Raw genomic sequence first — 27,079 nt, 5'->3', positions numbered from 1 at the left:
CTCTGTCTCTCTGGGCTGGGTTTCCTACGGGAAGCATGGAGACAGGATTTAAGAGGCTCAGCGGGATGCTTTGGGAGGAGGGGGAGTCAGGAAGCCTCAGGAGAGAATGGATGCACAAGGCATTGAACTAGAGCTCCCACGTTGTGCTTCAGCAGCATTTCTAAACAGACCAGGAGGAGGAAGTGTGGGTGTGTTTGCCTTTTTTGGACAGGAAGAAATAAATAGCCTAAAAATTGACAGTTTCTAGTTTTATTGGCTGAAAAGTCAAAAATCTTCCGTAGGGAAGCCTTCCACCCCCTCTCTGATCCCCGACCACATTTGTTTGACCAGGTTTTCTGCATACTGGCATGCCAGTGCAGTGTTTCTTTTTAGGGAAAAAGAGGAGACTGTAGTCTGTCATATCTGAGGGAACTGGGTTAGCGACAAGAGACAGATGACAAGGGTGGTTGGGCATGGTGTTGGCAGGGTGTCAAGGGGAGCTAAGAGGGAGTGGGAACCATCTGCCTGGAGAAGGAGGTTGCTGAGATGGAGGTAAAGGGGGTGGCAGAAGGAGAACAAGTTTGTATTGCATTTCAAAAATACTTTTGATTTAAGTTTGAGGGTAGGGTAAATGTGGACCCATTTGTAATCCACAAATAGGGAAGTTATTAATGATGCTCAATATGGCCTTATTTTTGCTGAACAAAAGGTGAGCGAGCTCACACTCAGGAAGCTAACATTTGCCTTTCTTCATAAGGCTATGGCAATATTGAATCAACCTGCAGGGAAGTGAACTTCAGCTACAAAAATCTTAAAGTGGTTGACTCATGCTCCTTCTAGGTATGCAAGACAGAGGGTCTGATCACAGGAATTAGAATGGTAACCAAAGACTCCTTCCCAGGTTTAAGTTATCCTTTACCTGCATGCATCATTCATCCCAATATAAACAGCTTCAGATAGAAAAGCATCAGGTGTGTCTGTGTCTATAACCCTAAATGGGAAGTTTAGTAGAAATAAGATCTTTACAAATTTTCTGGCCTTACAGAGTAGCGGGTATGCTCATGAAAAATGGCTTACATTCCTAGTTCATACCAGCCTAGGTAAATGCTAAGCAAGGACCTCCATACAGGCATCAGTCAGAGAATACCAGCTATAACATTAACTTCAGGAAAGCAAAGCTATCGACAATGAGAAAACAAGAGCAGAGTGAAAATGAAAACAAATCCACATAAATAATTGATAAGTGACATTTTTCTATGGCTGTTCAAAATATTTAACTGAATACAAGTGCTCTATTATGAAACTGAGAAATTAGTGTCAGCTAAAACAATAAAACATCATGGAGCTGCATGACACTCAGCACTATCAAAAAATGACAACTTTTCGCCCGGAGCTTAGAGGTGAACCAGAGCTCTCAGGATTCAGAGGGACACAACATACTGACCAAAACCAGTCGCATCAGACACTGTCCCTTGCATGCTTGGGAATACAGCTGCCAGTAAATTAGCAATTTTGGGGCTCCCCTCTTTCCATACCCAAACCTCCAGGCAGAAATATGTGTTCTTGAGCCATGAAATACTTATGGACAACTCTACTGCCCAGGCACTTCACAAAGCCTCTAAGACTGGACCTATTATCGAAGTTGTCTCATTTATCTTCATGGATAAAGAACACTGGTAAAGACAAGTCTGGGGAAAATTTCTGAATGGCAATGTAGCCATGAGAATACAGGTTTGCTTATTTATCCTCTTCAGGATAAATGGATGGAGAGGATGCGAAAGGTTGAGGTTCAACACTCTGAGTCTGTCTTGTTCATGCCAAGCTCCTCACATGTCAGAGGTGTTTTGGCATAGGCACGGTACAGACCTGGAAAGCTGCTTCCTGCAAACCCAGCCAGAGTAGTAACTACTGGTAGTGGAGTCTCAGTCCCTCCTCCCCTTTCTGCTTCTCTAAAGAAAATATCATTATAATCAACGCACATCTATGGTAAACTGTAGTTGTGAATCAATCATTTCATCAAAATGTTCAAAATTAACTACATTTATGAACTCAAAATCAACATAACATTCAAGTATATACTGGAATCCTATTGAGGTCAAACTACTTGGTACAGCCTACTGTGTTGCATTATGTTAAATATTTGCATCAAATAAAGTTAGACTAAGGGTGACAAGCTTGCATACATGGCAGCTCATTTCTCCTATTTCTGAAATCCATAGAACTTCTCCCCATTCAGAATTCGGGATTCATTCTTTTAAACAGAACCGACTCTATCACTTTCAGCTCAAGAGAAAGACCAAGCAAGAAAGGTACAGTTGGCAGACGTGCAACATCTCTTCTTCACAGTAATAATTTTCATATGGTATGAGTACAAATGTATGGTTTTATTTTCATATACACTAAATTGAATATCAAACATCAGGATTATCTCAGTATTAAAAGAATAAACCTGGTTCTACTTTTATCAGAATCTGAAAATACTGGAGGGGGGAAATAACTGGAAACCTTATCAAATCCCCAAAACCCAAATAAATCTAAGATAAAATCCATGAAAAATAGTCTTTTCTCTGCTGAGCACTCACAGTGATCCCAGGACACCTGCTGGACAAACCCATGTTGGATGGGAGGTCTATGTGGAAAGGAAAAGCTAATTGCTGTCATGAAGGCAAATGCAGAATTTCACTATGGGGTTGAATCCAAGTACCCAGTATGTAACCTGCAGTCAGGCTGAGTGGAAAGTGAGAGTATCCATCTCTGATGCCCTGAAAATATTTTGGCATGCTGCAGCACAATGGCCTGTTTCAACGACCATCAGCAAAGCCACTGAAAAGCAAGAGATGCCTGAGGATCCCAGCCCTTCCTGGAGCTCCTGCTTGCCCAAGGGGCCACCCAATCTACCCATTTGGGCTGTTAATTGTTCAGTACAGAATGGTCCCACATGAGTCCCTGGGGATGCACGGGCACATCTCTAAGTGACAGGAGTGTTCCAGAAAAGGAAATGTGTTCAGGTAATTAATTTGATCGACACTTGCAGAAATGAACACTTTCTCTCACATAAAGAGAAGCAGTTAAAAAGGAAAAAATGAAATTTGTTCTCAATGATTAATTCAAATAACTCTAAACAATTTCATTATTTAATCTTCCCATGTCCTACTAATCTGAACCTCTTTCTCCTACCTCCCGTGAAACCCTGTGCAAAAAAAAACAGAGGAATGATTAATTTTTTAGTATGATACAGCCTGACCTTGTACTCCATTAAGCAGAGTATTTCCATAGTTTCCATATAAATTATCATGGATGAATTCACCTATGTACCAAACAAACTCTTCGTATTACCAGACTTGCATGGAAAATAAAATCTGAATTGCTGCTGGTTAATGAAAATATAAAACCCAAAGCGAAACTTTTAAAAACAAACATCCATATTGTCTGTAGAAGGCCAAAATCCACTGTATTTTTAGGCCTGCCTCTGTGAACATGCAGGGCTTTTCATCAAACAAACAGACAATGCAGCATCTTTAACATTTCTGAGGATGGGAATAAAACAGAAACACCTTAGGACAAAGCCTGGATACACTGCAATCAATGGGATTTGGGCCATTGATTTCAAAGGATCATAAGGCTTCATAGGAACTTGCTAGAATTTAATTTCAGACCTTTAATTAAAGGCTTAGAACCAGACGTCCCATTGCTCAGGGCAGACATGAAAGGTCGTCGCTTGCCTAAGGATTTACAATCTTGTTTGCAGTTCTCCTTTCTGCTGCAGTGAAGGCAAAGTCTCTCCTGATCATGCCAGGAGAGCACACATGGACAGCTCGGCAAGGGCCGGCATCCCACCCCACCGAGACGCATCAGATGGCCGAAGCAAACCAACAGAGGAATGGAGCCAAAGAAAAGGTAGCAGCAAGGTGGTTTGCTCAGGTGAGGTGATGCATGCAGTCAAAAGTTGCATTTGGTTGTGTTTGCTTTGGTGATAGGGATGACTGATCTGACAAGCTGTGGTACACCGCACCTGCCAGCATCAGCCGGCAGCGACCCAGAGGTGTAACAGGAGGATCAGAGAGGGGCTTTGGAATGAGGGGTTTTTTCCTCAGCCAAGTGTCAATGAGAGGGGCTGGCAGAAAGGATAAAATTTTAACTCAAAAACTTTTCATTCTCTTGGCAACTAGAAAGGATTAATATAGTTTCTTGAAACATTTTTTTCTAAATCAGCCAAAGGACTTAGCTGTGAAAAAGTAAACAAGAGAAATGCTTTGATTTAAAACAAACCATCTCTTTCTGGATGCCACAGTCCACACTTAAAGAGGAATGTTACGGTTTTCTCCCCTAAATTTGCTGAAGAAAAACAGTTCTTGGTGAATTATAGCTAAACAGCAATACGAGCAGAAAAAAAAGTTTGACATAACCAGATGTGTTCTTCCCACATCTTCGTGTGTAAAACAACATGAAAGATCTTGCTTGAGCAACCTCTCAGAAAATACCCAGGAGCACTGAGTGCATGTGGACTCCCAAATTTGAGAGTTTCAAATAAAAGATTGGATCCTTTTTATAAAGATAACAGGAGAACAGATGGTGCCACCCTTTCGTAATGTACTGATAGCTGATTTAAAAGATAAAAGTATACTGCAGTCTTCAAAATCACCTCCAAGCTAGATGAAGATGCCACTGAAACTAGTAGAGCTGATAGAAAAGTAAGTATTTCTACATTAGGACAGTTCCTTGGGCAATGTAAAACATCTTCATTTCATTGATTTCAAAAGGGCAACATCAATTTAATGAGGCAAGGATTGATACAGGGAATAATGCTGCAGGACCCCCAGGTAGGTGCTTAGTTGGAATTGCCCAACCAGAGAGTCAGCACCATTTGGAAAAGTGATAAACAATAAATATCTATTGCTATGATTGGGAAAGAATAGGTGTTACTGCTTTCTTCTCCCAAACCTGTTCATTTGTAGGGACAAGAAGCAGCTAATTTTCTGCTGTCCTTGCGAAATCAGTGCTTGCTGTACTAATTCACACTGCAACATAGACGTTTATTGGTCCTCATGGGAAAAAAAAAAAAAAAACAAACAAAAACAAAAACAAAAACAAAAACAAAAACAAAACAACAACACAAAACTAATTGTAAAGAGCTAACTGTACAAAGCTGTATTAATGTGAAGGAAAATTCCCCACCTGCAAATTGTAAAACTTTGTCACCAGTTTTGATGTGACAAAGATACGTTGGTGAAATAAATCTGCAGTGTGAGAGTGTGCATGTGTGTGCTTCTCTAACTTTATTGTAGTTTTAGGTACTGCATACCATGGTGGGAAATGATTGATATCAGTGATGGTAACTCAATTCTACATCAGCATAGAGTCATCAATCTTCTAGCACTTTTTAAAAAAGCCTGAATAATGTTCTATTGATGTTCTGTAGAGCTTCTTCTTTCTGATGTTATGCATTATTGCTGCAGCTTCTTCCAAAATTGTAAAGATTTTTATTGTTTACAAAGTGAATTATGCTTTCATATCTTTTGCCTTACTGTTTTCCCAATTGCTTAGCAACAAGTCTCCACAAAGAAAAAAACAGAACACTCTTTCTTTCATGTTGTACATCAACGGCAGCTCTGGTACAACAGTGACCTCAGACAGCTTAACACCCAGGATGTATTTGGTCCGTTATGTTAATCCTGATGTTCTGTAAAGAGTCTATATACATTAATATTTAAATATTGTCTTTCTGGATTTGTAACTGTTCTTGTCCTAAGGCTACATCTTTATAAACACTATCTTCCACATCCAACATTTTTAAAACTACTACTCATTTCCAGGTTTTCCTTTCCAGGAGAAATCAGCCCAATTCCAGAATTTGAGGTAGGTCAAACTTGTGTTAGGTTGAAAAAAACCCTGTAGTTACTGATCCAACAAGTTGATATGCAAAACACTGGAAACTGACTTCTTTAGTTGTTACCAATATACAATATCTACAAAATTAGCATTACTGTTGTTATTTCAGATTCGAACAGCCACAGTGATGCCCACTATGCAATAAACATTTAGTTTTATCTTGACAGCTCCATCTCCTTTCTTTGTCTTAGAGTGAGTCCAATGTCCTAAACTGACTATTTTTATATGCTAGATTGTTGGAGAATGGCTCAGAGACAAGGGTCCTGTGCCTTTAGCCAGTAGATTGTAAGCCTGCATGCCTAAGTTGTGCCTTGTCATGTATTAAGAAAATCTTTGAACGAACGTTGGCGCAGGCTCTGCTCATACAAAAAGAAAAAGGGGGAATTGTTGGAGAATGGCTCAGAGACAAGGGTCCTGAGCCCACCGAGCAATTGTATGATCAGAGCCTGCTCTAGCTGCTGATGCTGGGCCTCACTAGGGTTTGCCTGCAGCTGCTCGCAGCTGCTGATACATGAAGAATGTCAAGGACGCTTCAGCCCTGTGTACCGTGGTGTGTCAAAAACAGGTTAAGGGGAATTAGGAATAGTGGTCTGAGAAACCTGGTGTTATGGTAACGGTGGTCTGAGAAACATTGTGTTATGGTACTGTTGTGTATTGAAAACAAGTCAATAGGAATCAGAAATAGTAGCATGAGAAACTTAGTGTTATGGGAAGCTTGTTCTGTAAGCTAACTGCAAGTAGGTGGACCGTGCGAATACGACCTTTAGAGCTTAAGCCAATCAGCTAGTGACTAGTAGGCATAATAATTATCATTGTCTGTATAAATATATGTACCCTGGACCAATAAAGACACACGTTGATTGATGCTCTATCTTCCACACTGAACCCGTCTCGGCATGTCGTTTGTCCGCGGCTCCGCACTAGATGAAAGACCAATAGGTATAAAACCCTTCTATGTAGGTATTCCATGCTCCCAAATATATCTGAATGGAGAAAGACAAACTGGGTAATGATGATGTATAAGTACAAGGAGCAACCAGAGAAAATATCCCAATAACATGTGAAAATAAATTACATCTTTTCAAAACACCACAAAGGGTCAAACTGGAACATCAAGGAGGTGCCAGCCTTACATTGCCAAGGGAAAAGCACTGCATTACCTGATATTATTTTCTATCTTTAATTTTAATGAACATCAAGCTGCTATATTCAATGAAATACATTCCCAAATGGGAAGGTTAAATAGGTTTACAGACTTATGTTGGTTTTAGAGTGCACTGAATCAGATAACTTCTAATAGAGACTAGTACAACTCAATCAATCTTAAATATAATTCAGGAGATAGACAACAAATACATACTGTGTGCACACAGATGAGAACACCTATGCATTGGTTTAATGAGTTTGCTAGTGGTTGGAAGTTATAACAGTAGCCTGCTATGATGTTTTGATCTAGTGGAGAGCTTCTGCTATTCAGGTGACAAACACCTTAAGTTTTCATGCTGAAACCCCCTGCCCCTACTTCCCTGACTCCTTGGTGTCTATGTGCAACACTGCTTCGGTACACCCATGCACTAGGTAAAATCCCAAGAGGCATTCCCCTGTGGAGAAATGTAGACACATCACTGAAAACATACAACCATGTTCAAAGCAGGAGAAGTCCTAAAAGGTTGTGTACATTACTAGGAGCCCACATTTCCAGCATATAAAGCCTTTTCATTTAGCATTTAGGTGACAGATACTCCATTACTGCTAAATTAGCATGGTGGTGCCTTTCCAGCATCTGATGGGCAGCATTTAAATAGCTTTTAGGAACAGGTGCATTTTCCAGATGAGCTGTTACTGGCTCCTTTTGTCCATTTCCACAACTCACATTTTACATTTTCAAATGCATTTAATTTGTTCATGCAAAGTAGAACTTGACAAGAAAAAGGGAATGACCAAATATACTGGTGGAGTTGGGCATCCTTACAGGGAGGTCTGAATATCATATGTCCAGGATGGATATTGAGGACCTAGAATTATAAAGTTTTTTAAACCAATGGAAGATTTTAAGATCCCTTTGGGTTTATTCTAAAGAGCAGAATACATATTTCTTTACCCTGGAATTTGAGCCAATCTCCTCTGTACTTATTCAATGCACTTAGTGCTTTCAGAGCATAATATCTGCATTGTGCCACAGTGTAAATGGCAGGTGAGCAATATTTGTAAGGGGTTCTGGTAAACACAAGATGAACAACAAGATTCCAGGACATAATTAATTGACAATAATCGGCCCTACCAGTATTGCTTCAGTGCAGGGACTGAGATTTTACTCTCCTGTCTTTACGATGAGTGTTATTAGTCATATTCACAGGTTAACGCATGCTTCAGTTTTGCTAAATGAAGCAGCTAACAAGAAGTAACCATGTTATTCTATACAGTTCAACTCCCAGACACTTGATAAAAGGTTGGGCAGGGGAGTAGCTCTGGCATATCCTGTGATTTGGTCACAAGCGCTGTGTAAGAAACACCCTTATGTTCCAGCCCTTCAGAAATGGGACACAAACCATATTGTTCCTGGGAGTCATCACCTGACTCCAAGTTTCCCCCTTTTTCATGCACAGAGCACCACTGATGGCCACACTGAGAAACAGCAGCCAAGAATTCACCTGTCTCTGCTCAAGGCTCATCCCTTCAAAAGCAGGGAGAGCAGAGAACAGCGGTGCCAGATAGAAACTGTGCTTTATACTCCTACAGCCAAAGACCATACAGACCTGGAAACAGATGTGGGTAATCCAGAATAGTCTTCAGCATGGTAGCTCTGTTTTCTGCATTAGAAAAGACTCCTGACAAGAACTGTGGAAAACCTTCATTTCTGTCAAGAGAACCAGACACTAATGGAGACTAGTTCAAATCATTTGTGTATGGGCTGCACAATATCACATGAATTACCTGGATCTGACAGGAATCTCAGCTTCCCTGGCTGTAAATGGAGATAATCATGCCACATCTCTTCCTTGCAGAACTTAGTAAGGCTGAAGTCCAGTGAAGACTACAAGGTGCTACCACACAAATGAGGACCAGAGAAGCCTCTGGGCATATGGACTTCTTAACACTTTATGTGGCAAGCAAAAACATTTACAAGTACACTCAGTGAAGTTCACCCCTGTCCATTCTGCCCATTCCTGTGTCTGGAAGGGTGTCTACATATTTATGGAAAGCTATATGACACTCAAGGGTACCTTCCAGAAGCACACCAGAGTAAGTGTGGGTGCAAATAGCTATGCCCAATAGTAAACAGACATCCCTGCACACCTCATGTACAAGGTAAAAGAGCATCCTATGCAGTTCATATTCCCTAATCATTTTCCACATTTACAAGTGCAGATAAAGGCTAGAAAGACTTATTCTAATTCTTTAGTGCTGTAACAGTCTTTCAGACCAATAGCTGAAAGAACCACCACCCCAGGCACATACTACACAGCAACATTTAAGCAGCAATGTAAAAGCCAATATCCTTATTTGCAAAGCAATCACAGCTAAGGGAATTATACCTGAAGGGTATGGGCAAGGCAATATGGGAAGACAAATTACTCCCCAAGGGAACATTACATTCCACGCATATTACCTTTACACAGAGTTGATTACTTTCAGTACTGTGCAAGAATTCTGGCAAGGAGTACTTCAATGGCTGTTATTAGTGCTGATTTACAAGAAATCTAGAGTAATTTTTTAAGTATTGCATGTTGGAATAAGACATTAAAGTGCAGCAATCTGCATGCAAAGATAGACTTAAAAAACCCTGTTGAGCTTCTAGTTGCAGCTCCCCCTTGAATTGATTCACTTGATAAGCTTTTGCTGCCTTCAATAATTCTGCCCTTCATTTTGCTCACTTTATGTAAGCACAACGAGTCTGTATTGATTCCTGTCCTGGGTTGAGTGAGTGGTGGGGTTTTTTTAGTGGCAGGGGAGGGGGCTATAAGGGCGGCCACTTGTGAGAAGCTTCCCGAAGCTCCCCCAGCTCCAAGTCAGCTCCACCTCTGCACCCATCAGCTGCGCCTCTGCGATAACGTATTTAAGAAGGGACGTGGTGACGAGCAGTCAGACTTGTGAGGAGGAGTTGCTGCAGCTGCATGAACAGCAAGGTCAGTGGAGGAATGGAGGAAGAAAGGAGGGGGGAGGTGTGCCAGAGCAGAGACCCCCCTGTATCCTGTGGTGACACAGCAGGGCGGCCCCCCCCGCCACCCATGGAGATCTATGGTGGAACAGACACTGATTTATGGCCTGTGTTTTTCGCCTGGATGATGAAGGTGCTGTGCCCGAAGAAGGCCGGGGTCTTGTGGGAAAAAGCAGCCCCACTGCTGTAATTCAGCACTGGGAGGATTGCAGCATGTGGGGGTGTCCCACACTGGAGCAGCTCGGGAAAGGCTGCAGCCCGTGGGAGGGAATCCAGTTGGAGAAAGTTAGTGACCCACGATGGAGCAGTGTGGGGAACGCTGCGGCCCATGGGAGGGACTCCATCAGAGAAAGTTTGTGGAGGGCCGTCTCCTGTGAGAGGGGGACCACAATGGAGCACAGGGGAAAAGTTCCAGAAGCTCCCCTCACCGAAGAGGGAAGAAGCAGCAGCACTGACTGCACCCCCCCATTCCCTGCCCCTGTGCTGCTGGGGGGAGGAGGTAGAGATATCGGGAGCAGAACTGAGCCCGGGAAGAAGGGAGGGGTGGGGGGAAGGTGTTCTCAAGATGTGGCAATGCTTCTCACTGTCCTACTCTGTTATGTGTTGTTAGTGTCTGTAATAAATGTATGTTCTTTTTTTCTTCTCCTAATGAGTCTGCCTTTTGCTCATGACCATAAAAGGTGATTTTTTTCCCCATCCCAGTCCTATCTTGAACCCCAAGCCTGGCTTTCTGTCCCTTCTTATTGCCAGAAGAGAAGGGAGAGAGAGTGGTTGCGTGGTGGTTGGCTGCCGACCAAGCTCAAACCACGACAATTCCTTACACACAAACTGATCAGCCATTGCATATATACTAGGTTAGGGTCATGACTAGTGCTTGCTTCTTCAACCCAAAGGGTCTTTACCTTCTTTAATGTTTCTTCAGCACAATAAACAAACCTCGACTTATTACAGAGTAAGTCTTCCTATCGTGAAAGATCAAAAGACACTTATCAGAAGAACAAGCACAAAAAAAGCACGTCCAACAAACATTTTAAGTACCCAAGAATCACTCAGTCATGTAGAAATGCAGACTCTGTCAGGACATGCCAGGCTCCACACACACAACACCCCACATGTTTAACAGAGAGAGGGGAGGTCTGCATCAAACAGAAGGCTCAGACGGAACGTACTGAGGCAACTCTGAAGGCATATCGAGACAGCAGAACACAGTGTGTCACTGGCAAAATCTCCTCACCTTTGAGCCACTGGGCCACAAGGCAGATCTGGGCTGGTAGCAGTGTAAAGACTGTAGCAAATGCCTACATCAGCACTGACAAATTGTATATCTCAGCTGGGCTTCCTAGTCTGGACAGGACTCCCACTAACTCAAGTAAATGATCCCTGAGCAGAGAATAAGTTCCTGCCAGCTGTGAGGGTGAGGTGTGACTTGGTTGCACCTGAATGTATCTACAGGCTCTTGGTTATCCAGAGTGGGTCACCTAAGGTCTGTTTCAGATAACATTAGAGTCTTGCAGAAGGATTTTTATGGTCATGGTTTTACCACCTTCTTTGGTCCACAACATCTTTGGGAATGTGCTGTTCACATGGATGCAATACCTAGAGCGCTAACTCAGTGAGGAGATGCACTACCTATTTCAATAGAGCTTTGCTCTATTATAATCACAAGTTTTGATGCAGGGATCATGCCTGACTCTGCTTGGGTAAGGGAAACTGAGAACATGAAGCGATGGAAAAGGTATTGCTAACCTGAAGATCTGCTACTAGATTTTGGGGGACTTGAGAGAGGATGGACAAACCTAGGAGAGATATTAAGTTATACTCTGTCCTGGCAGTACTTGGATAGTTTCTATTTTAGCCCAATGTGATGGAAGGAGGAAGGAAATCCATAGCTATTGTCCTGATTCCTTGTTGCTGACTGTACACTACTGTAAGCACTAGAGCTGGGTGAGTCATTCAGAGGAAATTGGTAATTTGACATTGTTGACCCATTTCCATTTCACAAATCACTTCCACCATGATATCTTTTTTTTTTTTTTTTTTTTTTTTTTTTTTACAGTTACACTTCTGCAACAGTCTTTCTCAACTTCTGTCAGGGTGAAGGCTGCTCATGAATTATGTATTGTTCAGTACATACAGTGTACTGATTTGTCACCAAATGCAGAAGGTGATGTGGAGGTTCACGGGTCAACTACAAAATGAAAAGCAAGTAAAATTTCTTTTGCTAACTTTTACCTAAATATGTTCACATGAGACTCTCAGATACTTCACTGTTTTCATTAAAAATGTTTTTAGCAAAAAAGTTTGGTTTATCAGTAAATATAAAAAATTAATTTAAAAGATTGTGGAAACCACAAGAGCAGGCTTTAAGATGTATTTGCTGAAATATGCCTTTTTGTCACTTTCTATTCTGTATGTGGTTGGTGGTCCCTCTCAATCAGCATTTTTTTTTTTTAACATTCTTGGAAATAAAAATGCATGCCAATAATTCTACATCTGATTTTGTAATATTTGTATCCAAAATATCCCAATTATTTGCCAACAATACTGAAAATATATACACTTCACAAACCTTTATTCTTTATAACCTATAAAGGGTACAGCCATCAATTTCAACACTTATTTGGTGCATTACTTCTTTGCCATGTTGCTATCATAATCATAAAATGTGATTGATGCACCTTTATCTACTGTGTCTTTTAGACAGGTTTATTGCCTGAACTACAAATGCTCAAACTCAAATACAATATTCCTTTTACAGAGGAATATTTTATCAGCACGTGTTTCAAAAAGAAAAATCTATTGCAATTCCATTTCTAATCTGAATATGGCTTTAGAATTAGCCTTCACACAAAACTTCTACAGCAATGTGTATGCTAAGTGTTGCATCTCAAACTTGTTTCTTGCTTATCCCTTCTAAGAATCTATCATCTAGACAAACATTTATTTATTTATTTATACAGCTCTGCCAAAAAGTAAGGAACAATCTTTCACAAAGTGTTTTATTTATTCTACTGTTGGCAAGACAATAGATCATGTACTCAGTTTTTATTGCATATGTAAATATGAGATAATTTTCAGATTTAAAGCAGAACAGCAAAATTATGATGATAAAATAATGTTGGGAAAGGAATTTATCAAAGCCAATTTATTGCTCAAATTACGAGGAAACAATTTGAATTTCGACTAAAGCAATAGTGGTCTAACTGTTTATGCCAATAGTTATGCCCTGATTTTATTGCCATTCATGTAAATGACAGTTTCCACAAAGAGCAAATGGGAGCAGAACTAAACCTTATCTTATGTTTCTAAGATAAAACATCGATCTCACCATGTACAGAAAATTACCACCTGAAAACTGCAAAAAATATAAAGGTTCTTTTTGTTTGGTTTTTTTTTTTGTTGTTGTTTTGTTTTGTTTTGTTTTGTTTTGTTTTTACCTCAAGAACAACAGGGGTTGACTTTAATTAATCAGATGAAAATCTGAAATTATCCTTTTGCTTCTTGCAGAAGCAAAAATGAAGGTCCCCAATGTCTTTGGGCTGAATGTTAATAAAGTCAAGGCTAACATAGCAAGTCAACACTCTACAAGTTACAAATTATCTTATTTTTCACTTTCAGAAAAAACAGTGTGATGTTCATCATCATATTAGCCCACAGAAGTACAATTTCATTTTAGAGCAATCATGAGTGTCAGTTTGCAGACTGAGAAGACCAACTGGCTTTGATCCAGTTCAGCTGGGACATGAGCTGGAGCAGCAGAAGCCATGGTGCCATGTGGAAGAGGATATCGTGATGTGATAAGGGCATGAGAGTTTCAGTAAGTGTCATGTGGAGGATGAAAGAAGGAATTATCTGTGGGACAGGAACTGGGAGAAAAAACTAAAGCCGCACTATGTGGAATGACAGGAGGAACAGCATTTCTGAAATGCAAAGGGACCTAGAGAAGTCACCTGTGATGACATGAGACTGGGATCAAAGATTCACAATCCCAAATCCTCTATTTTAAACCACTGGCAAACTCCCCAGAAAGCATGAGACAGTCTAGGTGTTAAAACTTCAGTGCGACTGAAATCAACCCTATCCCTAAACAGGAATCAGCTGTGCCACCAAAAAAAAGCCAATGTTGCTACAAGGATTGCAGGAGCACTTTCCTATTTCACTCTAGCTGGGAATCTGAACACCAACACCTATTAGTTTACACCAAATAAAACCAACCTAGTCTGATGATCAAAGCTTTAGAGGCTTGAGCTCAATTTAAATCTCACCTTCATATTTTTAGAGGCAAATGAGTGTTACCAAAAGGATCAGAAGAGGCCAGTGGAGAATTTCCTACTGATTATTAAATTAGAGAGAATACTCAACACATTTCAGTCTCTCAAGTTAATGCTGAGCAGAAACATGCGGGCAAAGGCGCATCTTTCATTAAAGTGAAGCTTGATCTATTATTCAATCAATGCTCTTTTGAAGCAAATGGTCATTTTACATCAAACCCTTTTCCTTTTTTGTTTGCTTTTTAATGCCATATCTACAGAGGGGGTGGAGATACTAAATATCCCTGGACAGCATTCATTCAGCTGTAATGAGAAAGCAAGGAAAGGGAAGGAACCGTCTATTTATAAAGCAATAGAAGACACAGTAGTGGAGCCTTTTGTATTTTCTGTGGGTGCAGACAGATAATAGGACTTTGTTTAAATTTATTTTTTTGGATGAGATCCTAAGGACATTATTTATGCTTCTGACCACATTGGAAGTCCATTTTTGCTGACAATAGAGGCCTCACAAGCATACCTGCCTGCGCTTTTATGCAAAGAGAAGAGAAAAGCTGCAGGAAATAAACAGAGACAGAGACCCTAGCAGTGCAGATTCGGAGCAGGGACAGTTGACAAGACAAATCAATAAAGAGTTTGCAGGTGTCTGTAAGACAAAGACTGCTGCAAAATAAGTCTCTGTTGAAAATGAAAGGCATATGGCACACAGTTATGTATTAAAAGAAACAGTCTGGCAATAGCATAAACTGGAAGTCTGTCCGTTGAAATGAAAAGGCAAAAATCTCTGAGGGCACTGCCCGTGATGGTGAAGATGGTGGAGTGGGATGAAAAACAAAGCAGCTTTAAGTGGGAGAAGAGCTCTGTGAGAGATGGCATCAGTGAGAGACGCATGTGAGCAAAGGCAGGAAAGAAGGAGACAAAACAGAAGGCAGCTTTGCAAAAATAGCTGCCAGTCAGAGACGATGGACTGTCAGGGAAGTGTGTGTGTGTGTGTGTGGTGAGGGGCTGCATGGAGTGACAGCATAGCAGTAGTTGCTGCAGACAAATAATTTTGGAGGATGATTAATGTGTGTATGCCAAGCAGTACCACCAGCTGTCACAAAACTGAGGAGTTTCAGGTTCTTCCTTTAGTGAGACCAAGAACAGCAGTTTACATCAGACCCTGTCCTAGAAAGGTCCAGGCAGCAGCATGAGATTCAGTCATTAAACAGGAAAATTCCTCTTCTTTACAACCCAGATTTCCTCACAGCAGAGAACAAAGCTAGATTAGGAACTGAAGCCCTGTCTGCCAAAGTCAGTGGGAAACAACATATGAACTTCAGCTGGCTTTGGATCAGGCCATTGTAAAGGATGGAACATCCTGGGATACTGAGAAGAGGGACACAGGGTTCAATAGTATTAGTTAAAGGACAGACACAGAAGTATCTGGTAGAAAAAGATGCTCAACACATATAATTTTGCAGGTTATCTGTGCATGCTATGTTTGGCTCACTCCACCTTTCTTTATCCACAGGGCATCAAACTGGTAACACAGAGCAGACTGGCTATTCCTGGTGTGGGAAAGTTTCTGATCACAGAATTCCTGAGGCTGGAAGGGACCTCTGAAGATTGTCTAGTCGAAGCCCTCTGCTCAAGGCTTGGCCAGGGAGAGCAGGTTACTCAGGTCTGTGTCCTGTCCGAATTTGAATAGCTCCCAGGATGGAGGCTTTGCAACCTCTGTAGGCAGCTTTCTTCACTCTTCGACCACATTCACAGTTAAAAAGTTTTCATATGTTTAAACAGTATTTCCTGCCCATTTGTGCCCATAATACACGGTCTAAAAATACATTCACATAAAGATGTCCCATCTTGGCCCATGCTACATTGATCTTCTTGTCTTCCTCAAGATTGCAGAAGGAACAGTTGAACAAATGCAAATCTATGTGCTCCCATTAGGAAAGGCCTAACACTCAACTAATAGAACAGAAGAACATCCTCATGGTCAAACCACACTGTTAATTTTGCAAATACCATGAGCCGAGAAGAGACCTCTGTCCATCTCTCTAGAGGGAGGATTAGCTGTCCACAGCCACCCCTGAGCAACTGTCCCTCCAATTCTGTCACGAGGGGTGGTAACCTTTGTGCCCTATAGAAAACACATCCCATTCCAGAGCCTATCCCACAGAAATAAGGCCACTGCACTACATACCACATATTTAATTATAGCAGCATTTCCAGGTTCTTTTGGCTATCCAGGTTTCCAGAGGAAAGAAGAGGGACAAAGAACAATAAAAAGCTTGTGAAAAAATCAGGCCAGTCTTCTTGAGGACCTACTGAGCCACTTTGGTAAGATTTTGCTCTACTCTGTAGCTATGCTGTATTCAGAAACACCACTGAAGCCTCCGAGTTTGTCCATACTATGTTTGACTTTTTGCAAAAAGCCTGTTTGTTCGGAGAAACCATGCATATGAAAACCTCCATAAAGGAGGGGCACCCTCAATGCAACTACACAGTTTGTCTTACTCTATTCTTTTGACTGCAGTGAAGTTAACTGCATCACATTTTAAGTCTCCTGTTAAGCACTGTAAATTCGTGTCACCGGATGCATGTATATTGTGCTGTATCTAGCAGGACTTTACTAACTAAAATACATATGTGAACTGAAAGGTATAATTTCTGTCACTCAAAGGATTATTTAGCACAACTTATTTGGGTGAAATGGGAACAAAATATTGCAGACATACTGATGTACTTGATTTCTACCACACATTATATGCAATTATGCCTCCTGTGCTTTACCTTTGGATTGCTTGATTTACATATGCAGGTATAGTAGATGTGCTTTTGATTTCTAAACCTAAATAAGTAGAGTTTTCTTCATAGGATAGGAAATGTTTCAAAACACCATGGAACCTCTTCCCCCAATATTGCCTGACTGTCCAGATGATCTTTCTTTGTTTCCACATCTACTATGGTCTGGATTCCTGCAGTCAAACGACTAGATGAATTTATTTGTTTTGGAGAGCAGTAACATTTGCAGAAAGCTGGCATTTTAGAGCTTGCAGAATCAGGACCCCCAGAAAGTCCTGTTCTGCTTGTGTATGTAAACAAGGACACATAGAAGAGGAGAAGGGAAAGACTTGAAAAACTCTGCTGAAGCAATATTGCTAGGGACAATCCACCCAAAGACAGAACTGTAACATTTTCCCACATGCTGTGAAAACCTCTTACCAGTCTGCTCCAACTTGTTCCAGATACATAAGCAGGCTGATAAACAGCTCTTGATGATTTTATTCCCTTAACTTTAATAATGCTTTAATATAACATTAACAAGCTTGTGCCTAGTAATTATTTAGAAGCTGTCTCATGGTCAGGTTTTGTAGCTTATTATTGTTGTAAGTTTTTCAATTGTCAACAGCTGAAAAAGGGCCAATATTAAAATACCTCACTTAAAGTATCTTTTCTCATCACGCATTGTGATATAAAAAGAACTGGAGGGAGGGAAGGATTCATTGCATATTTATGCTATTAAAATTCTCAGATTATTGAAGAACAAGAATGGAGGAATGAAACGGCATCCTCATTGTGCTGGTTCCTTTTATCATCTGGATGTTCAAATCAGACAGTGAGATGCATAGATACATCTCTCTTTTAATAAATGGTTGCTCATTGTGTTTTACCATATTATGTAGTCTCTGCTTTAGAAGACTGGCACTTTGCACCTATCATAACATTACTGGGGCAAGATTTCATACACGGTTTAGTGCATGACTGGAACAGAGAAGCATAACAAGATTCAAGGACTGGAAGCTGAAGTTAGAATATATTCAGGCAAAAAGAAATGAACAAAATGTGAGGTGTATTTAACCAAAACCCAAGGTAAAGTATACCAGGTGTTACCCTCTTTCATTTGCGGTATTTCAATCAAGATTGGGTATCTTTTACAAAATATATGTTTTTCTTTAGAGGTCTAGCAGAAAAAGGCAGAAGAATATTTGAGAGAAAACCCAAGTTGCATTTTTAAAAGCCTCAAAAAGATCCTAGCTGAACTCAAGAATTGCACCAGTTAGAGCTCTAGCATTTTGAGGCCAGAATCCAAAAGGACAGAGGCATGATGTCAAGGTCTGCAGTATGTGAAAATACTGTTCAAATAATAAAATTCACACTATTTAGTTACACATTGCACAAGGATTCGCTCTTCAGCACACTGAATAAGTGATACTTAAAAGTCAACCATTGCTGAAGTCAAGAGGACAAGTATCAAACTGCCATGCTCTTGGACGTAGATTTGTATCTTGGGACTGCAGGAAAGAACATTAGGGAAATCAAAATTCAGGTTGAAGCCTTCTGCACTTAGCAACTGACATGCCCATCCTGATTTCTGTCTTCTGTACAACAGTACATGAATTAAAAAACCAAATCCTTCTGTAGCCAAGAACCTAAGAGTTGTAAGGTCAGAAGAAGAGCAAAGAGGACAAAGACTCATTTGTTTGGTGCCAGGGAGGCAACAGTCAACAGGGAGATCTGCATACCAATTTCCATCTCCTTGGGGGAATGTTATTACTTCAAGGATATGCCAGACTGAATTACAAGAGACATAGTTCAATGTTTTTCTCAATGTATTCTCAAACAGATTTCACAAAGAATATTATTTTGTATTCAGTGCTCCCCCTGAGTTATAGCTTCAAGATGAAAACCTGATGAGTGCCTGACCTCTTGAGCTAACGTCCAGCCTACTCACTGGTCACTTCTCTTTCATAATTTGACCAATATGCCATTTTTCTCCTGTTGGAATATCTTCTCACTGACAAAATACCAGGAACAAAAAAAGTCTCACTAACGCTTAGTATCTCCTTACTATTTCTTAATGTTCTGTGTAAAACTTCATGTTATCCTGCAGTTTTCCCAGCTCAGAACTGCTTTGATGTTTCTCCTCCCCCCTTTTAGGGTGTTATTCCTCAGACCTCCATGCCCTTCAGAGTTTGTTTCACCTCACTGCTTTTTCCTTTATTAGAGCTCAATCATGATGCATTTTTGGTGCTATACCAAGTAACCTGAAAACACTGTCAATAGTTTATCCTCACCTCTTCCTCCCAGGAAAGATATATGATTTAAGGAACATCTTATTTTAAACAAACAATAAAATCCTTGCTCTTGGAATAGAGAGACCATTAAAGATGAAAACAACTTTGGCAACATTCTGGCTGACAGCAACCTTCCTGTTGCTTCTCTTTGATCTCTGGCCACATCAGTGCTGGTGCTCATCCTCCACATCTATTCCTCAGTACGTTCCCACAACCTAGAGAGCAGCTTTACATTTCCTGTGTCATTTCAGGAAACACACAACTTTGTTTTACAGATACACTTTTCCACTGGAAATGTACCAACCATTATAAAAATTGATACCAAACACTGCACGAGTCTATCATCCTGATTTTGGAAGCAAAATTATCCTCACTGCTCTTTGATTCCTACTCCTGTTACAAACTCCAAGTTTAATGTTAAATTCCCTCATTGCTAAGCAGAACAGAGAGCAAGTGTCCCACTTTGAAAGGCACAAGTAACACTACCACATACCCAAACATTTTATACTTCAATTTTCCTTCCAAAACACTTTTTGTCAGCAATAAGTCATTAGCATCCCTTTTCTCCAAGGAGTTCAAGCTTATAATCAGCATATTTAGCACCTGCACAGCTTTTGTTGCTGCAGCAACCCCTCTTCTTTCATTCCCCACCCGGTACTTACTTTAATCACAAGTTTTACTAATTAGTACAGGCTTCTCTCACAGTTATCTCTCCGATATCAAAGTCTTTCATTGTAACTCACCACTTCCATTCATTACAGACCTCACCAGCCCCGCAGGGTACAGGCCCAAGGAAGAGTTGTACCACTGACCAAAATTAAAATCTGCAAAGCTAAGTGACTATGACACATGGAAGAAATAAAGGAAAAAAGATGTTCTTCTGCTAAAGTTTGAGATCCCTATGACTGTTTATAAAGGTTTTAATAGCAATGAAGGTGATCTGGAATGGGGAAGCAGTAACTTAAACATGAAAAAAATGAAGAATTTCTGTTTTTATTCAATAAATAAAGACACTAACTCTTATTTGCACCTCTTGTTACCCTGATCTCCACCCACTGTCATGTCTAGAGTGCATGACTTCTATGTAGTGGTCCCAGTGGGCCAGATCACAGATATGCACCAGAAGTAAAACGTGGTGAAGGAGGGATCCTATTCACTCACCAGATGGAGTCTGAACACACAGTCCCAGTATGTTCCCAGTCAGAACCACAGCTTTCGTGAGGGCCCAGAGGTAAGCTCTGACCTACAAAAACCTACATGAAATAAGATCTGCCTACTTGAGAGATTCCTTCGTTCCCCAAGCACAGCAGAGCTGACTGGATTTGCCCTGCCAAAACCAGCTTATTGCTGGCAAGAGCCTCCAAAAGGCCCCACAGCTTTGCAAACCTTCCTTTCCTGGTGTCAGAAATGAGTCCTGCACCAAGACTAACTGCCTGCAGCAAGCAAAGCCAACCTTTTCGAGCAGGCGCTCACTCAAGGCTGAAGCCTGACGTTTCTTTGGGGAAACAAATAGCTGAGAAGTTTTTGCAGTAACAAAAATGTATCAAATAGCTTTCTAACACAGAGGAGCAGACACTGCTATTTCTGTCATATAGCCTCAGAAAGTTGCCAAGATTTTTCCAAGGCTGAGCAGGGGTTTAGGATGCCTCTGTTTTGGAAGACCTCTTAAAGAAATGTAATCTTAACGAAGTGGTAAGCAGTCATTCATCAGGAGACAACAACATTTATCTCAATGCACTTGAGAGGGATCCCAGAAGCCAGGGCACTTTGATTTGTGTTTTAAATGGTACTGATAGATGGAAAAACTTGGATATAGAGATCCATACCCTGAATGAAAATATTCCAAGAACTTAATTTCATCTTTCTATCATTTTTAAGGATTAACTTTTCTAGAAAGAACACTGATATATCTGATAGAAAAAGACAATTACTTCACAATAATTTACTGATGTTTTATGGGGAATATCCCTTCAGTTAAACTAACTGCTCCAGATACAAACATAACTGCAAGGAAAATTTACTCAAATATTAATTGAGTACTTCATATAGCACATTACTGCGTTAAACATCCCTCATGTTTTTTAAACATATTTCAGAGATGCATAGTCTAACAGAGTGCAATTAGCTTAATGAGGTTTAAATTACATTAATGGACCTCATTAGGAGAAAAAGGTTATATAGTCTTCAGCAGTTATTCAAAGGCTCATGTTAACATAAGGAAATAAGACTCCCGAGCTTCCTCCATAGTCAGTGAAGGGAAATAGGTTCCTGCAGAGAGCAAGAGTCAGTCCAGAAACATAATTCATGTGTCTGCATTCAGCCTCAGAGAATCATGTCTCTCACCATCAACTCTGAATGAAGTCTAAAGAGGCAACCTTCCCAGAAAGAGAATGGCCTTTGTGGTTGTCCACAAACTTTCATAGCTACTTATATATTTTAGGATCTTCACTATTATTCCAAAGCCTGGTATGGAAAGAGACATTGTGCTGAACTGGATGAAATCCACTGATATACTCATTTTTCATAGAACAGCAGTGACCAAAGCAAATAAAAATGTCACTTCCCATAAGTACTCACAGTACACTGTGAGCCTTGTGACATCCAATAATGGATCTCCTGGTAAAACAAAAAACTGAGTCTTGAGCCAGATTGCTTCTTGAATCTATTTGGATAAAGCATAAAGTGAGCCCATTATTCCTAGTCAATAACAGAATTAGCAAAAGTAAGGCAGAGAACAAGAATCACAATACGGAACTCAAAGCCTTCTCTTACATTCTGAGTTATTTTAAGAAGGTAAAGATTTTACTTTTTTTATAGTCTCTCTTCTTTATAGCCATTATATAACATTTCAGAAGTGAGTATGGAATTATTTTAATGATTGAAAGGTTTGATAAGCTGTTCCACAATGAGGAGTTTACTACAACATAGAGAACAAAGCATGACAAAGATTGTAAATGGGTGCAGTTTGGTATATAAAGCTTTAATATCATTTGATTAGACATCTATCAGCACTTGAAGTCTCCTGAATTCACATAGAATACAGTTTCTTATGCTTGTAGATGGTAGCTATGAAGGATTAGACATTCCCATATTTCTCTCAATGGCAGCCTTTTACTCCCCTCTGAACATCCTCTAATGACTAAGAGTGCTCTGTGGATCAGGTATCACTGTTTTATCCTCCCCTTTGGGATGCAGCATTTTCTGGCCCTTGTTACACATTTTTTGTGAGGTTTTGTTTTGTTTTGTTTTTTCCTCCATGGTCTGGTCTGCAGTCTGCTGCCTTCTACCAAGACAAAGAGAAAAGCCCTCAGTGCCACGTCATCTGTCGGTCATTCAGCAGACACATCCAAAAAGCCTCTTTGCTGCATTTATGAATGCTTCATCCACACAGCCCTTCTTTTGACATCCCATTGCTGGCAAGGACTTGGAAGCACCTGGACAATATCCCATTTTAAAGCCCAATATACTGCCCTTCTCCATTTAGCAATAAGAAAATTGGTATCACTTCTTTGGTACTGCTTAGATATTTCCAACCCAGTTTGTACTCAACTCTCATTACACAGAGAAGGGCAGGAACCTTCCTGTCCTCTCCTCCATCTGTAGTGCTACTTCTGAACTTTCCTATGGCACCCTCCCAGCTGATGTCCTCTTATGAACTTGGCACATGCAAATCCAGTACAAATGCAAATGTCTTTCTGCTCTTATTCAAGTAGTTTGTGCATTTGCTCAATCAATCCATATTCTTTTCCTTGCCTTCTAACACCAGACCTAGTTCTTAAAAATGGTGAGCTTAAACAGTTTAACCTTTGAAGAGAGCTGTCATAACCCTGAAATCTTTTTTTTGGTGTGGGTTTGTTTTTTTTTTTTTTTTGTGATGGTTTTGGGCTGTTTTGGTTTTTTTTTTTTTAACAACACACTCTGTTGGTCTTGATGCTTAGGGTCCCACCAATAGCTTTATCAGGCTTTATAACATGGTAAAAATGTTGCTAGAGCAAGGATTACAGATAGATGAAAGAACAAGTCTTACACTGTTTTTTGTTTGATTTAAGGTTCTTTTTGTTGTTTGTTGGTTTGGTTTGTTTTGGGTTTTTTTGTTTTGTTTTGCTTTTTTTAATTATTAGATAAAACAATCTAATTGGAAAGATAGACAAGCTTTTTGGCATTCTTGGTATGAAAGGACATGACCCTGCCATCTGTCTGCTTAGTAAGACCTAATTATTTCTTCAATTTATTAGCTTATCTCAGACTAATAACCCCTTGAACGTTAAGAAGGATCAAAGTTGTTACAGAGAAGTCTGTTCACATAAACCAAACCATCGTCACAAGAATTTGTTTAAACTAACTCCAGCCTAAACCTCAGTGTGTCAAAAACAAGATTAACAGTAGGCAAGATGCCACATCATCTTTAGAAACAGCTCTAAACCCCCTTTTCATCTTTACATATACTTATTAATAATGTATTGTGCACATAATCTGACAAATATGGAGTAGTTAATTGGTTAAGTGCATTAGTTTGTGACATAGCAATAGTAAATTATGTTTACTTAATCACAGCAATATTCTATAATTTAAAAATACTGCACAGTATATTGTATATTACTAAGTTCCTTCATCTAGTCAAAAAGGACCCCAGTTTAAACAAGCTAGTCCTTTGGAAAAGTTATCTGCATTCCAGACCTGTCACTTCATACTCTCTCTAATTCTATTCCCTAATTAATAAATCAGATATTAGCCATGCCAGAGGAAACTTAGTTTTGTTGTGTATTTCATGTCATACCAATATTAAGCTTCTGTTTTGATTTACCTTGTAAAGATTTTTGGTTAAAATCAGTAAGCTATGAATAAATTCTTGTTTCTCTCCTTTAAGTGCACACATCTCCTAAGAGAAACAGTTATAATTTGTTCATCAAATATTTTGCCAGTTTTCAATTACATATCCCAACCTCCAGTGAGTAAGATTGGCCTTATGAAATTTTAAGAAAGAATCTCTTCTTCACATCTTTCTCCACATCAACCTGAAGCTACAACTATAAGATCAGCCCTTGATTTCTTCTTGATAGGAAGAAAAGCTACATGCTTCCAACTTTCAATACTATTCTGGTGAAAACATCAGTATTTGATTTTCTCCGATATCTATCATTTACATATCACAAATGATGAGCAGAAAAAACCCCCAACAAATACACACAGACAACAAACCCATGGAGACATCTCCAGGATGTGAGAAATCCAAATTGCTTTCCTGAACCAAGGTGCCTATCTCTGTCTCAGGTGTTAGAGCAGATAGTGTGCCAGAGATGTCCAATTAAAAGAAACTGGAAGGGACTTTAATTGAAAATGGCCTGTATGAGACTGGAAAGGCTGACTTTAGACTATCCCTAGAGCACAGATCTAAAACTTTAATAGGAGGTGAGAAACTTTTGCAGCACTTTCATAACATGTTTGTCAAAGCTGGCAATGACAGTGTGGTATTGTTATGCATACAAAGAACATGGAAAATGCAGAAACAAGAACATGAGAGATAAAACGTAACCTACATGAGACCCAAAAAGCACCATCTCAAAAGCTTTCAGTTTTTCCAGGTTTTAAAACAGAAGATTTATAGAGAAGGAAAGCAATTACAACAGAAACAGCAATATCTCTTCAACTGGAGAAATGCAAGTTTCCAAAATGCTATTTCTGTCTCAAAACATTAGCTTTTTATTGGCAACACTCTGAAGCTGTAAAATGGGGAGAATTTTACTAATGTCAGAAGTTGGACAAGTGTTAAAAATAAGAAGATCCAGTTCTCTTCAAGCTTGTAGTGCTACAACAGCTTAGTCAAGAGATTCCCCATAAGCTGAAAAGAAAATGGCTTTGAGTCCCAAAATGCATCATGTCATCTGGAAATTTATCAAGATGTTGACCAGAAAGTCAGAAAACAGATGCAAATTTTTCCAGGAAATCAGATGTCATATTTCAAATAGATTGCAAAGGAACTGTCAGAATCGGGTATTTGAGAACAAAAACACGAGAGATTTTGTTGTTTTCAGTGACAATTCTGAACCTTCAGACAAACACATCCTGGATGCAGACATTAGTTAGTCTGAGAGTCACTGCTGAAGGAATTAACACTTCCACTGTGGATGCAATGCCTCAGGCATGCTTTAACTCATAGTTATTTGGAGAATGAGCTGTTCTCGAATTAGATCTAGTTCCTACTGATAACTCTGAGACAGAGACTTTTAATCTGTATGCCACCAAGCACAAAGAGGGTCCAAGAAGGACTAAGCTCAACTAAGCACTGAAGAATAATACAGTGTCAACAGAGCACCTGTGCACAGGTGAGACCATCCTCATTAGAAGTTTGTTTGAACAGACGTCTTCAGAAAGTGATTTGAGCAGAGTTAATTGTCCAGAGGGTCTTTACAGCTCTAGAGTTTTGACTCATTGAATATGAAGTCAGTGTTAAACTGCTGTTGCCATCTTGGTCATCCTTTCCCAAGGATAAAGCCAGCAATATCTCAGCACATGATTATTTTCCTCTACTGGACTAGAGACCAGAAGAATTCTCTCAAACAGAGGCAAGACTGGGAAGGATTGGAATGCGATATGAGAGTCAGAGGTGGATCCATGCATTCAGGGTCTAGGGGGAGAGGTAAGGCAGGAAAGATGGCAGAGGTAAGGTGATCTTCATGTGAGGTGAGACTCAAGGCAAGGGCACTGAACTTTAGGTGCCCAGCTTGAGAGAACTCTTCCCTCCTTGTCTTTTATCACTAAGATAGTTCCAGGGACATTCCAGGAACATGAAGACTTTTTGGCTAACCAAGATAGCAATCAAACGCAAACATTCACATTAGGGAGCGTAAGTGACAGAGCTGCTAACTGGCAGTTCCCCGTAGCTTGTTATGCTAACAGGAGTTCAGCTATTGCTATAACAAGGATAGCATTACTGACAGATCCCCCGCATGCAGGATACTGAAATCTTGACCCCTGTGAAGTCAGTGGGTGTCTGTCATTAAGTTAAGTGGGGACGTGACTCCATCAGAACGCGCTGATGTTTCTTTTTTTATTCCCGACACACATGCATATGCACCCTTTCCTTCAGAAATACTCAAGACTCAACAAAACCATCCTTTTCTGGATCAGTCACGTGTAGAGTACCGAGAGCAAGAAGAGTCCTTCAGCAACCTGCTTTCTATGTAGGGCTTACAGAAATAGGGCAGCCCAGTCTCTTCAGATAGCAGCACGTACATCCCTAAGGTTTGCTGAAGGGCTTTTCAGCTGGCCAAAGAAAACTAAAGAGGCTGCAGTCTCCTCTACCAGTTGGGGCAGAAAATGTGCACAGAGACAAGGTAAGACTCCAGCATGCTGAGTGGATGACAGGACTGGGCCACCTTGCAGGAGAAAGCGCTCTGTGTCAGGCTCTGTTAATCCAAAGGTCCTGTCCATGGTGTATCTCTTCTGATAGCATCACTCTTCCTACTTCTCAAACCATACAGATCAACCCAAGTGATAATGATCACACACAATTGCCAACAGGCAGAAGAGGAGCTGTGCAGTGGCTCTCCCTGCCAGGGCTCTGGTTTGCTCCAGGAGCTGCTGTTCCTCCAGGGAACTCCTGACGTGTTCTTAGCACCACAAGAACTGACTTTCTCAGGAGACCCTCTGGACAGGACCACGGTGCAGACAACAAAGCAAAGCTCACTGCATTTACTGAAACATGCATTTTCCACTGTTGT

The 27,079-nt window shown here is 40.3% G+C and overlaps 1 protein-coding gene across 1 annotated transcript in view; it reads right to left on the bottom strand.

Annotated features, from left to right (window-relative positions):
* Positions 1-20,589, bottom strand: part of LOC116962468 — a 101,483-nt gene extending 80,894 nt beyond the window's left edge. The window contains exon 1 of the mRNA XM_032996365.2: positions 20,520-20,589. The gene's annotated coding sequence lies outside the window, so the exon portion shown is untranslated. The remainder of the gene's footprint in view (positions 1-20,519) is intronic.
* Positions 20,590-27,079: the final 6,490 nt, after the last annotated feature.

This window comes from Tyto alba, unplaced genomic scaffold, assembly GCF_018691265.1.
Source record: "Tyto alba isolate M040663 unplaced genomic scaffold, T.alba_DEE_v4.0 Super-Scaffold_29, whole genome shotgun sequence".
Classification (NCBI taxonomy): Eukaryota; Metazoa; Chordata; class Aves; order Strigiformes; family Tytonidae; genus Tyto; species Tyto alba.
Note: the sequence above shows the minus strand (reverse complement) of the source record. Positions and strands in the feature narration are given on the sequence as shown.